General features: G+C 33.0%; 1 protein-coding gene across 12 annotated transcripts in view; it reads right to left on the bottom strand.

Moving 5' to 3' along the window:
• NCOA1 (nuclear receptor coactivator 1) overlaps positions 1–15,128 on the bottom strand; it is a 256,917-nt gene that overhangs the window by 113,221 nt on the left and 128,568 nt on the right. For 11 of the 12 annotated variants that reach the window (XM_063077723.1, XM_063077726.1, XM_063077730.1 and 8 more), the window contains one exon: positions 8,944–9,100. The exons of the other annotated variant lie outside the window; for it this stretch is intronic. The gene's annotated coding sequence lies outside the window, so the exon portion shown is untranslated. The remainder of the gene's footprint in view (positions 1–8,943; positions 9,101–15,128) is intronic. 12 annotated transcript variants of the gene reach the window in all.

Here is a 15,128-nt window from a genome sequence, read left to right as displayed (position 1 = left end):
ATGAGGAAAAACTATCATAGCTGTTGTATTGGTGTGGAATGGCTTTATATTTGGCAGTTAGGATATTTAAATAAGGGTCATTAAGAAAAGAAATGTTGGTTTCAGGAAACCAATTTGCATGTCACCTTTTAAATAAAGGTAAGGTTTCTAAAAGTACCTTGTTGATTTAAAAAGAGTTGGTAAACTATACCCAATCTCATGCAATCTTTAGAGTGTAGTTTTAGGAACAAGAAACCATATCTATCTCTGTTCATTCATATGTACCAGACTAAACCAAATAGGTGGAGGCTGAAGAAACAGGACAATGCTTTACAATTCAGTTGAATTAAAGATTTCTACATAAGAAATCAGTCATTCATCTCTCGGATTTAGCTGCAAACTGCATAATTTGAAAAATCAGTACCAAATACTTAATAAAGAACTCTAATAATATACTTTAAAATGCTTAGCAGGCAATTCACACAAAGAGGCCTATACGTGATGAAAGCGACATTCTGAGAGCCAAACGTCCCCAAAGTGATAGTTGTGTGAAAAGTATCACACAGAAAAAATCATAAGAGCTCCTGCATTGGGTAATTTCCATAAAGAAATGTTTTTCAAACTGGATCCTCAGACACCTAGGGTTCTCTAAAAGAAGTTTTCAGTTTTGTCATTTCATTTCAATGACAACTGAAATCTTTCTCATGTGCTAAGAAAGGATGAGGACATGGGGATTTTCATTGCCCTTTTTATAGTTCTGTCATTTGCAGACACCACATTTTGTTTATCGATTCATCAGTGGATAAACATTTAGGTTGTTTCTACTTTTGGGATATTATCAATAATGTTGCTATGAGCATTTATATACTACTTTATGTGTGAACATGTTTTCAGTTCTCTTGGGTATATAACTAGGAGTGCAACAGCAGGGTCATATGGTAACTCTTTTAACTTTCTGAGGAACTTCCAAACTGTTTTCCACAGTAGCTGACAATCTTAAATTCCCATAAGCAATGTAGAAGGAGGGTTCCAATTTTCCACATGCTTGACAAAAAGTTATTTCTCCCCCTTAAAAAAAATCATAGGCATCCTAGTGGGTGTGACACAGTATCTCATGATGGTTTTGACCTACATTTCCCTAATTGCTAATGACACCAAGCATCTTTTTGTGCACTTATTGGCCCTTTGTACATCTTCTTAGGAGACATGTCCATTCAGATCCTTTGCCTATTTTTTAAGAAATAAATTATATTGTGTTTAAAGGTAGTAACATGGTTATATGTTACTACATACATAGACCGTTTATATATATCTCATAACATCATTTTGATTTGATTTTCATAATATCACTATATATAGTGACCACTTATACATATGACCATTTATATATATATATAAAACATAGTGACCATTTATATATATCTTATAACTAATATAAATGGTCACTATATGTTTTATATATATATATATAAATGGTCACCATATATATAGTAACATATGGTGACCATTTATATATATATCTCATATCATTTTAACCATATATAAATAGTTACTGTAGTGAAACAAATTAACATATCCATTATCTCACATAGTTACCCATCATCTACTCATTCAGCAAAAATCCTGAATACAATACACTATTCCTAACTGCAGTCCTTATGTTGCACCTTAGATCTTTAGACTTGTTCATCTTACATATCTGCTACTTTGTATCATTTGGCATACACCTCCCTGCCCCCAACCACTGTTTTATTTTCTTTCTCTGTATATTTGATCTTTTTTTTTTTTTTAAAGATTCCACATATAAGTGAGGTCATGCAATATTCTTCTTTTTGTGTCTGGCTTATTTCACTTAGCATAGTGTCCTCCAGTTCCATTCGTGTTGAGACAAATGGCAGGATCTCCTCTTTTTTTTTTTTTTTTTAAATATTTCTAATTTATTTTTTGTTGTTGTTGTTGGTTTTTCGTGACAGGCACTCAGCCAGTGAGTGCACCGGTCATTCCCATATAGGATCCGAACCCGCGGCGGGAGCGTCGCGGCGCTCCCAGCGCCGCACTCTACCGAGTGCGCCACAGGCTCGGCCCAGGATCTCCTCTTTTTTAAGGCTGAATAATATTCCACTGTATATACTCATTTACAACAGTTTTTTATCCATTTATTTGTTGACAAACACCTAGGTTGTTTCCATATCTTAGTTCTTATGAATAATGCTGCAATGAACATGGGAGTATAGCTGTCTTTATCAGGTGGTGATTTCATTTCCTATGTGTATATACCCAGAAGAGGGATTGCTGGATCATATGGTAGTAAAATCTTTAATTTCTTAAGGAAACTTCATACTGCATTACATACCGGCTGCACCAATCTACATTCTCAGCAATAGTGTACAAGGGTTCCCTTTCCTCTACATCCTCGCCAACACTTATCTCTTGTCTTTTTGGTAACAGCTATCCTAATGGTATGAAGTGGTATCTCACAGTGGTATCTCCCTGATGATTAGTGATGTTGAGCACTTCTTCATATACCTGTTGGCCTTCTTTATGCCATCTTTGGAGAAATGACTATTCAGGTCCTCTACCCATTCGCAATTGGATTATATGTTTTCTTGCTATAAACTGTATGATTTTTAATCGGGTTATTTGTGTTTTTATTGTTGAGTCATAAGAGTTCTTTATATTCAGGATACTAGATCCCTATCAGGTATATGATTTGCAAATATTTTCTCCCATTCTGTGGGCTGTCTTCACTTTTTTATAGTGTAATTTGATGAACGAAAGTTTTTAATTTTGATAAAGACCAACTTATCTACTTTTTTCCCTTTTTAAAATAAATCCAATGTCTGGCCCCCTCAAGGACAGTTTTTATTAGTTGCTATTTTTCCTTGTATATGAGCCATACTTTCTTGTTTCCTTGCATGACTAATTTTTTGTTAAAAACTGGATATTTTGAAGCTAATGACTGAACAGAGATTTCTTTAAATGCCTGGAAACAAAAATTCTCTCCAAATCCACAAAGCCAGGGACCAAAATTCAGATGGCTATTATACCTGACCCAAAAAAGAAACCCTGCCCCCGTCAGCCTCTGCCATAAATGACCTGTCAACATTTTAACTATTATGACCAGAAATAAAAAGCAAAGGCAAAGAAATAGATTCAAAACAATGAGTTCTTAAAACTAAAAACATCATTTAATCTCATTTAATTGATTCTATAAAATATCAAATTTTTCTTACTTTTTATTAAAAAAATTCTGTACAAAGTCTTTTAAATTTATTATGCTAATAATAAAGACATTATCAAGAACTTGGTAACTTAGCTTCTAAAAATATGTAATGTTTAAAACAATATATTTAATATATTTATATTTACCATTAAAAGCTTATTCTACAGATTAAGAGACAATGCTTTCCTTGTATTATTTTTTCCTAAACGTAAATAAGTTTGGAAAAAGTGTAAACACTTACTTTATGTTTTCTATTAACAAATACATACAGAGAAGAAAACAAAGTTAGTTTTAAAACACTATTTTAAATTCCTCATATTGGCTTCATTTAAAATTTTATTTTTTCAGGATTAAAAAATAAACACATACGCATTTGTCTTGTTAAAATATCCCCCATGTGTTAATTTGTGACTGAAGAAAAAAGAGTAAGCATATACAATATGTATTTGTGGCACCTACCTTACTAAAACAATTTGGCAAAAATAACCTCAACATTTCCTTATAAATCTATTAACAATATGATTCCAGTTATCTTAAAATGACATAGGTTATTGCAGATATACTGCGAATGTCTTGCAAAAATCATTCTAACGTGTGTTGGTATTTCTTAAAAAAGAAAAAGATTAAAAATCAGTCTTCCTGCCTATAGCTGTCTTTAACTGGTGTAAACAACAAAATAAATATCCGATATTTATTTGCATGTGCACATGAGAACAGTTTGTAATAGTTTATCAAAGAGATAACAGCCTTAAAAAAGCAAATGATTATCATTTTGCTCTGTCAGTTGCAGAGACAAAACTGAGTGACAAAAATTTCGATGTCTGTTTATTTCTATCAATATCTTTCACAGATTCAGATAACAATGAGCAGAAAAACAGCTAGAAACTGGGGCCAGAGAGAATGAAGAACAGCATTACAATCATCTATAGCTGATTATCCAAAACCAAATAACTACATTTATTACATAAAATTACTCTAAGATCTAAAATAAATAATTCAGCTCCAAATTAGAAGTTGTTCAATCTCCCTCAAATTTTTTAAAAACCTATTTCAGAATACAGTATGGTTAAATACACATATCTACACCAATAAAAGAAAAATAAATATACTGAAATTTGGTCTTTAATGTTATAAGACATAAGTAACAGAGCCAAATGAGTCAAAATAATTTGCCAAAACAATGGAACTGTATTTTCAGGGCACTAGAAAATGATCAAGTCAGGTAAACTCCAGTTAATTTCAGGGTCACCCTCACCAACTGGAGATGAAAGGGCATAAATAAAATCTCAGTACAAATCTACATACAATCTTCTTGCCAATGTTTATAGAAAGGATATGTATTTTTAAAAGCCCATCTTAAAACATAAGTCATTTCACTTGGTTAATTTATATTTGGCAAAACTTTATTGATATCCACTGGGGAAAAAAAAAATTCCCCAAGCATTTCATGTGAGTAGTTGGTTAAATACCATCAATTCCCTCTCAATGCTAATACTAATTTAGCTAGCTGTATCCCCTCCAATATAATGACCAATTAAAGACTAACACTGAACAAAATGAAACTCAAATTTCAATAGAATAACTATGAAAACAAACAGAATTATAACCATAAATATAATGCCTATAAATTTTATTTTATTTTTTTCCAGCTTTATTTATTTGTTTATTTATTTAAGAAAATGTAGTTTTATTAATTTTTAAATTTTACATTCTAGGATGTTGTGGAACAGTTGGGAGGGAGGGGGAGAGGGAAAGGGGAAGGAAAGGGGAAGGAAATGGGATGGAAGAAGGAGGAAGGAGGAGGGCTGAGACTGAGACCTGTGGGACACCCCTCATTCCCATAGGGGAGACCCGGGGTGCTTTCAGCTGTGGCTTGGTCACTGCCGGGCTGGGTGCAGATGTCAAGGGGGTGTGGCAAAAGCCCTGGCCCCCCGCCACTCCAGCTCGGGAACCTGGGGGCCCTTCTTACTGAGTAATGCCTATAAATTTTAAATTGAACACACAGACTTTGAACATTTTAGAATAAGGACACCAACAACTGTCACCCAGTACAGTGCTTTTCAAACTTTTTTGACTAGAAACCACTTAGGTTGTATAAATACACCTATCGTGATGGTTGTCAGTTTCACGGTATAATGTCAGTAGTAACTAAGAATTTGAAAGAAACAAAATAATAAAAGGTTCACAAATAAAAATGTAGGCCTGTTAATATGCATCTAATTGAAGGATATGACAATATTTTATATATTTAGCATTTACTGTGTGTTTTATATGTATTAATTCACATATTCCTCTCATAACTGCCCTATGAAGTATGTATTATCTCCATTTCAACAGTTTTACCTTTTTGGTTTTTGTTTGCTTTTTTGTTTTGTTTTTTTCGTAGGTGGCTGGTACAGGTCAACAGATTTATCATACTAATAAATAAACCATGATCTGATGATGATGATGACAATGAAGACTAATACATAGGATTTACTATATGCCAATCACTGTTCTAAGCACCTAACATATATTAATTCATTCACTATAAAGCTTATTAACTCATTCACTCATAAAATATGAGGTAGGTAGTATTACAATCCATTTTAGAGATGAGGAAACTAAGGCATGGAGAGGTTACTTATCTGCCCAACATCTTAAGTCGCACAGGCAGAAATCAGTCTTAGGTCATCTGTTTCCAGAATCTGGATAGGTTTTAAGTTGTGTACTTAACCTACAGTCACATAACTAGTAGGTAGAAAAGGCAGCAATACAGTCCCCAATTTTTTGCTGTTTCAAAATGGTTTTTCAATATATCCAGTAGGAGTTTTCCAGAAAAGCTGACATTATACCATAACTAAAAATACTGTGTGGTATTTACAAGGTTCTCAAACATATAAACAGAATCTTTTCAATTCTTTGTCCAAACATCACTTGAAAATAAATACAGCTGATCATATATCTAATCCTGACTTATCTTCTACAGTACATTATAATATAAACCAATTATTTACTATGTGATTTACCTTAAAATGTAAATGCACTGTTCCATCAAAGTCAAAAGTTCTGCCTTTACAAACCCTAATTTTTGCTCCATAGTTTGTAAATCTTTGGTTCTAAAATTATATATATATATATTTATGTGTGTGTATACATACACAAATAATTACATTCAATAATACCCAAATTATCTTTATGAATCCACTTTCTAGAATTTTGGGCTCCTGACATGTTCCAACAGCCTTTCTCTAAAGAACAATCTTTATAGTCTTTGTTCTACAAGACAAGGTTCTCAGTAACAAATCCATGAATCTTCAAAGTCCCACATCATAGCCCCTTCAGGAAGGAAAGTAGGTGGAAATAGATAAGCCTAAAATGAGAGCCTCTGTACAAAACAGCTGGCTTGTTCTCTTCTACAATGTCATTATCTTAAAAGGCACCATTATGAAAGGCAAAGAAAAGGTGATAAACTATTCCAAGTTAAAGGAGAACAAATAGATGTGACAACCATGCAATGTGTGATCCTGGATCAGACAACTGGTAAAATTTTAATACGGACTATGTATTAGATAATAGTAATAAAAATGTTAAGTTTCTTAAATTTGATTTTTATATTGTGGTTACATAGGTGATACATACTGAATATTTTGGAGTAAAGGATCCTGATTATCTACAACTTTCTTCCAAATGGCTCACCATCAAAATCATAACGGTGGAGGAAGAAGAAGAAAAGTAGTATTAAATACAGAGAGAGAGATAAAGCAAATGTAACAAAGTGCTTACAAATGATAAGACCAGGCAATGGGCATACAGGTGCTCAGTCTACCAATCTTGCAACTATTTGGCAGGTTGAAATTGTTTTTAATAAATGTTAAGAGTAAATAAAAAAGATTTAAAAATTTCATTATGATGAATAAAATGACTTCCTAGAGTGAACAATGAGTAAAGAAAAAAAATCCAAGCTAGTGTTCAATCACTAGATTATTCTGTTTATTTTCTCCCTCTTTCTTTTTCATAAAGTCAAGGTACTAACATTCCCTTCCTGAAAACTCTTAAACAGAGAGCTCTCCTACTTGATTAAAATATCTCTTTATTATAATACATCTGCCTGCTAAACTTCCTTTCTATAATCATAATGCTTAACTCATTTATCTGTCCTTATTGAGAACCCACAGTCTGATGCCAGTTTCGGGATCCGAATCTGTGACCCAGCGTTTCTGACAGAAAACATAAGTTAATAAATACAAAGATATTACCAGTTAATAAAAGCTAGAAATGGAATTGAGTTTTTCCTAGAAACTGGTGAAATTTTAAAGAGAGAGGTAATAGGACTAAATTATTATCTTCTCAAATAATTTTGTACCTCCAATCCTTGCTTTAAAGCTCTCTGCCAACTGACTGTCTTGCCCCCATCTCCCAAACTCATTGTTTATTCCAAACACAGGTATTGCTAGTCAGCCAAATACATTTTACTGCCTTTAACTTCTATGATCATTAAAATCCCACTCTCCAAGTTGATGGCTACCACTCTCCATGTGACTGTCTCCTCCTTTAAAAGTGAGTGGGTGTGCAGCTGTGACAGAGGGATGAAGGGAATTTCTGGGGTGCTGGTATTGTTCTACTTCTTATCTTGGTACTGTTAACACAAATATTGTCAGTACATGATAACTCAAAAGTTACACACTTAAGATTTGTGATTTTTATCTATGTATGTTATAATTCAATTAAAGGTCTATTAATTTAAAAAATTTCCTCCTGGAAGTCTTCCTCCTACTGAGTTACCAGTTTCTGATTATTCCTCAACTCACTATCTACAGTCCTGGCATGGTGCATGTTTATTTATTTTTTTACCTATAGGCTGCTATTACTATTGTCACATTCATGAATATACTGATTCTATTCCCAGTTAGCTACAAATTCTAATAAGAAAATAGCAACAAAATAAAAATACCCAACTGGTCACTAGATATATACTGAATTAGTGACTGGATAGGTGCTAAAATATATGAACTAAATCTGGGGATGATTTAGTGCTGTGGGTTAAATGTGTCCCCTAAAAGTTCACGTATTGGAAATCTGACCCCCACTGTAACAGTGTTAAGAGGATGTGAAATCCAATTATGTTATTTCAAAGGTGGGGCCTTTAAGAGGTGATGAAATTGTGAGGACTGTGCCCCTGTGAATGGATTAATCCATTCATGGAGTAACGGGTGTGGTTCTGATGGCTTTATAAGGACAGTGAGTAAGAAGTTTAGCTCTCTTGCTCAGCCCATTCTCACTGTGTGACATCCTGGTAGCCACAGGATCCTATAGAGAATTCCCACACAGAAGAAGGCCCTCACCAGATGTGCTCCCTGGGCTTTGGACTGCCCACCCTCAAAACTGTAAGAAATAAATTTCATTTCTTTATAAACTATCCAGTTTCAGGCATTGTGTTATAAGCAACAGAAACTGACTAACACATTTAGTATAGTTTTCTGCTGCCATTTTCAGTTCAGTAAAGACTTGAGGGTCTCACTAGAAGATATAAAATCTAAAGCCTATTAGTGGTTTCAAAGTACATTAAAATGGTTCATAAAATATAACCTAGAATTTTTCTAACCTTTTCACTCAGGTATGTCAGCACTTGCTTTATAATAAACCTGAAGTGTCAGAGACCAAAAATATTTCCACAAAAATAAAATCAATAGGTAATCATTTTTCTTCCATATTTTTATAAAAAAGACAAAGCTCTTTAAAAACAGAGCTACAATTCCTACCTGGGAGACTTCTTTGTTCATAATGAGTCCTCAAAACAGATAAGGTCAAATCTAGTGCTCCAGAGGGTAGCTTCCAGGGGAACGGGCTAACAGTGTTTTCCAGAGATGGCTCTGGTCTCTTCACTCTCACCTCATTTAAGGCCAATTATACAAACAACTGAAACAAATGAGAAGGGGGGAAAAAACGAAAGCAGAAGGGAGGTTAGGTTGTTATTTTATTCTCTAAGAAATGATAAAGGTCAGAAGTGCTAGGAAAAGAAAGAGAACACAACTTTTAAGGAGAAATGGGAAAGTATTTCTAAAAGACAATGGATGAAGACCTGATTATACAGCTGAGGTCATTTCTGGTGATGAAGTACACATTTCTATTTGAGACTGCTACTTTGGTAACACATAATTACATTCTGCCCTTAAACTTCCAAAAGACTTATTTATATGTCTTTTAAAAATTGTTTCTGGCTGCATTCGTATGTTTATCCTTTCTCCTACTTATAAACTCTGATTGTTTTGTGTTTTCAGTTATCATTTAATTCTTTCTTTGATTTATGTAATACTCTTCACTATGTATTACTTAAAATTACTGTGATATTTTACCTCCAAATTTTTATTTAAAAGTTTATAAACACATATTCATAATACTTAAAAAATAAAGTTAGTTGAGCTCTGGTTCTACTAATGATGAACTATATTGTATTGGACTAACTTGCCCACTGATAACAATTATAAACTCTGGACAAAATATATAAAACAACTGTTTAAAGACATACAAAAGTGACTAAGGCAGGTAGAAAATGTAGGGGATCTGATCACTGAAAGAAAGGAACCATATTGAATGAGATATATGCTCATAAGACTTTCCCTTAAAGGAACTCTTCCTAGTACTCTCCTAAAGTGCTGAGAGCTACACATGAAGGGGGAAACCACAGTCTCATTGGTTTGAGGCATTAGAGAATGTAGATCAGAGCTAATAGAAAGCTGGAAATTGATTGGCACAATACAATTATCTAGACTACAGACCTTACTTAAATTTTGCCAGTTTTTGGATGCAATTCATTTTTTGGTATGTCTTGTTTACAAATCTATGACATTTTAGCTCATGTACAGATTCATATAACTACTCCCAATCGAGATACAGAACTGTTCTGTCACCACAGAGAAATTCCCTCTTGTTTATGAGCACATCCTCCCTCCCCTTTCCTTAACTCCTGACAACCACTTATCTGTTCTCTACTTCTATAATTTTGCCACATTGAGAATGTTACGTAAATTGAATCATACAGTATGAAACCTTTTTAGATTGGCTTTTTTCACTCAGCATAATTCCTTTAGTATCCATCCAATTTGTTGCATGTATCAACAGTTCATTCCTTTTTATTGCTCCATGGCACGGAGATACCAGTTTTTTTCACCATTCACCCCTTGAAATACATTTGGGTTGTTTTTCCGTTTTTGGCTATTACAAATAAAGTTTCTATGAATATTTGTGTACAGGACTTTGTGAGAACATACATTTTCATTTCAATACCCATGACGATACCAAAGACCAGTGATCATTTATGCAAACAAACAAAAAAACCACATTGTATTGTGGAGTTTATAACATATTAAATGTTAATTATATTACAATAAAGCACAAAGGATGGGAAGGTATAAATGGAATTATACTGTTACAAGGCTTTATACTGCTACAAGGAATTATACTGTTATATTTTACATGAAGTAGATATGAACTATAACAATGTTAAGTATAAATAAATTTACAAGTTAAGGATACATATTATAATGTCTAAAGCAACGACTTAATACAAAAAAAGTAGCATTTAAAGGTAATAAAGTAATTTTTAAAACACAAAAAACGTATAGCTAAAAAGTTAACAGAGGGATTTTTTAGCATTCTAATAAAAATATTTGGTTAAGCCAAGAGTATGCAAGAAAGTAGGAAAAGAAGAACAAAGAAAAAAGGAACAAAGAACAAATGGTACCCTAAACTCAACCATATCAATAATTACATGAAATATATATTGACCAAACATTACAATTAAAAAGCAGAGATAGTCAGATTAGATAAAAAAATCAAACTCCAACTATATGCTGTAAGAGACATAGCTTAATCTAAAGATACAAATAGGTTAAAAGTTTAAAAAATGGAAAAGGATATACTACAAACAGCAAGCATAAGAAAGCAATTTAAATATTAGCAAAAGTAGACTCAAGACTAGGAATGAAACCAAAAATAAAAAGGGAAGTTTCATAATGATAAAAGGGCTCATTCATCAGGAAGGCATAGATCATATATGTTTATTCACATAATAAAAAAGCTTCAAAATAAATGAGGCAAAAACTGATGAACTTAAAGGAGAAACAGAAAAATCCATACTTATAATTGAAGATTTTAACAGTTCTCTCTCAATAATTGATGGAACTATATAAAAAAAATCAATAAAAATACAGAAGATCTGAATAACACCGATAACTAGCTTGTCCTAATTTATATCCATAGAACACTACATCGAACAACAGGCAAATACGAGGGGTCTTCAAAAAGTTTGTGGAAATATTCGTATTGTCTTTTAATTTCATTTTCCCACAAACTTTTTGAAGTACTGTTGTACACATTCTTTTCAAGGGCTCATGCAATATTATTCAATATAAACCACATGGTAAACCATTAAAAAAAAATGGCCAATGCATGTCTAACTGTTGAAATCTTAAAGGGTATGTTCTCTCACTTCTGCGGAATAAAATTAGAAACCATTAACATTATCTAGGAAAGTTCCAAACAGGTAGAAATTAAACAGAACACCTCTAAGTAACCTACAATCAAAGAAGAAAACACAGGGAAATTAAAAAATATAAGAAACTGAAATAAAGTAAAAATACAACATACCAAAATTTGTTGAATGAATCTAAAGCTGTGTTTATACTTTAAATGCTTATACTTAAAAACAAGTTTAGAATCATAGATATATACAAATAATAAAGATAATCAGCATAATCAACAGAATAAAAGTGGACAACTGATAAAACTAAAACCAAAAGTTGCTTTTTTGAAAAGATTAAAAAATTGATAAAACTTTAGCAAGACTGGTCAAGAAAAACTAAAAAACAAATCACCAGTATCAGAAATGGAAGGAGGGTGTCACTACAAAATCTACTAACGTTATATTCTGATTCAATAACTAAGATAAATTAAAAAATCTCTCAAAAAATACAAATTACTAAAATATCCACAAAAAGAAATAGTATGTATTAAAGAAATTAATTTATAATTTAAGAAAAACAAAATTCCAAGCCCCAGATGTCTTCAAAGGTGAGTTTTATCAAACATTTAATGAAGTAATAGCAATTTTACATACTTTCAGAAAATAGAGGAGGGATATTTCCCAACTTGTTTTATTAGGCAAGCAGAACCTAGATACTAAAACCTGACAAAGATATTACCAAAAAGGAAAATCAGCCTCATGAATACAGATGTAAAAAAGCAAACTGAATCCAGCCATAATATAAGAAGGATAACAGATCATCATCCAGTGTGATATATCCAAGGAATGCAAGTTTGATTTAAAATTTAAAAATCAATCAATGTAATTTACCATATTAACAGAATTCTTTAAAAAAAAATATATAAACACCCCCAAAATGAAGAAAAAGCACTTGACAAAATTCAGCACCCACTCATGACAAAACTCTGAGCAAGCTAAGAATTAAAAGTAATTCTTTCAGTCTGAGAAGGGGGATCAATTAAAAAAAACACCAAAACTACAGCTAGTATTTTATATAATGGTGAAATATTGCAAGTTCTCCTCCTAATATTGGGAACAAGGCAAAAATATTCACTCCCACCACTTCTATTCATCATTGTCTTGGAGGTACTGGAGGTCCTACTCAGTGCAATAAGGAGAGAAAAGGAAATAAAAGGAAATTTGGAGAGGAAAAATTAAAATTGTCTTTATTCATTTAAAAAATATTTTTTTGGTACATAATGCTAAAGAATCTGAAAAATAATTATTAGAATAAGTGAATTTGACACTAATTATCATGGAAATGCAAATCAAAACCACACTAAGATATCATCTCACCCTAGTTAAACTGGCTATTATCAAAAAGAAAATAACAAATGCTGACAATGATGCAGAAAAAGGAGAATACTTATACATTGTTGATGGGATTATAAATTAGTACAGCCATTCTGTAAAACAATATGGAGGTTTCTCAAACAACTACAGAAAGAACTACCATACAACCCAGAAATACCACTACTGGGTATATATTTAAAAATAAAGTTGTTTACTTTTTGTAATAGGATAGCAATATTTACTTATTTTTCCTTGTTAATATTTCATTTTCAAAAGGCTGATTTCATTGTTCTTATAATTATAAAATGCTCTGATGAAAACCTTGCCATCTCTCTCCAGAAAATAAAAAACATATTTTTTCACACAATTTTTTAGATGTCTTAAAAAATCTGGATAAATTCATGGGTGATATCAGAAAACATAACTGTATTGTGAAAGATATGAAAACTGTTGCTCTGAGAAAGATCTGCAAGGGGACTCTGGCTGAGAAATACATCTGGGCACCCTAAGTAAGTGGTAAGAATTCTATCAACATGCCGGTAATTAAGAGAACCACTTCCCCAGAGAAAGTCTCCTGCACATGTGCAACAAGACATATGAAGAAGAATGTTCATGCTATCAATGTTTATAAGAGCAAAAAATGGGAATGACCCAAATGCCCATCAGTAACAGAATGGATTAGTAAATTCTGGTATACTGATACAACAAAATCTCATACCAGTGAAATAAATTAACTGAGTTTCAGCTATCCACATCTGTCAAAGGCAACCAAATTCCCTTCTTACAACTGAGACAGTATAGCTTTATGGTTAAATGTATGAATTCTGGAGTCCATCTTCATTACTAAACTTTCGATCATAACCTTTCCGTGCCTCAGTTTCCTCATCTACAAAAAGTGGGATAATACTTGAAGAATTTTTTAAGAGTAAACATTTAATATTTTTAGGATACTTAAAACAGTACCGGGCACATGTAAACACTGTGGAAGTGTATGACTACTAAACAGACCACAGTCAACTAAGTTTAGTCTTTCTTCTACTGGGCAGCTACCTTTCTAATAAATGATGGCAGCTAACATATTTTTCCTTAGCTTTTGCCTGAGTTGGGTACCATACATTCCTTTTATTATTCATTACATCCTCCTGTTTCAGTAACACATATTCAGGAGATTTTATATACCTTTATATGGCTTTTTGTTTTTAATTCTCATTCTGCTTCTAGGGAGATAGGGATACTTAAATTCCAAGTTTTATTGTGCCATCTGTAGCAGCACAGATGAACTTGGAGAAAATTATGTTAAGTGAAATAAGCCAGGCACAGAAAGAGAAATACTGCATGTTCTCCCTCATAAGTGAGAGCTAATAAACAGAAAAGACAGAGAGAGAGAGAGAGAGAGAGAGTATAATAGTAAGTTGAACTTTTAGATGGAGAGAACAGAACTGTGTTACTAGAGGTGGGAAAGGGGGAGAGAGAGAAGTGATAGTGAGAAATTGGTTAATGAACACAAAACAGCTGGTCAGGAAAAATAAGTTCTACTGATGTACAGTTGAGCTAAGCATTTATAATTAATATTAATTTACTTCATGTTATCAATTAGCTAGAAGAGAGATCAAATGTCCTGAAGAAAAAGAAATGATGTTTTGTAATGATGAATATGCTAATTGTCCTGATTTGATCATCACACATTGTATACAGGTATTGATATTCAACTCTGTACCCCACAAATATGTATAATTAATTACATTTCAATCAAAAAAAAGAAAAAGGGAAGAAGAAAGAAGCCAGACACAGAAAGAGAAATATCACATGTTCTCATTCATATGTAGGAGCTACAAACAAAAAGAAATAAATAATGATAATAATAAGTTGAACTGTTAAAAGGAGAGAGAACAACTGTGGTTAACAGAGTCAAGAGAGGGGAGGACGCAACCAGGCTCACTGCGCCAGTGCCTTGGGGCCAACCCAGGGACCCAGGGTATGGAGCTGGGGACTGAACCCCCCTCCCACAACCAGGCACACCTTGCCAGAGCCTCAGGGCCCACTCAGGGACCTAGGGTATGGAAAAGAGGCCTGGGCCCCCCCCCACAACCAGGCACCCTGTGCCAGTGC

Source organism: Cynocephalus volans, chromosome 14, assembly GCF_027409185.1.
Source record: "Cynocephalus volans isolate mCynVol1 chromosome 14, mCynVol1.pri, whole genome shotgun sequence".
Classification (NCBI taxonomy): domain Eukaryota; kingdom Metazoa; phylum Chordata; class Mammalia; order Dermoptera; family Cynocephalidae; genus Cynocephalus; species Cynocephalus volans.
The sequence above is the reverse complement of the archived record's forward strand: the minus strand, read 5'-3'. Positions and strand labels throughout refer to the sequence as shown.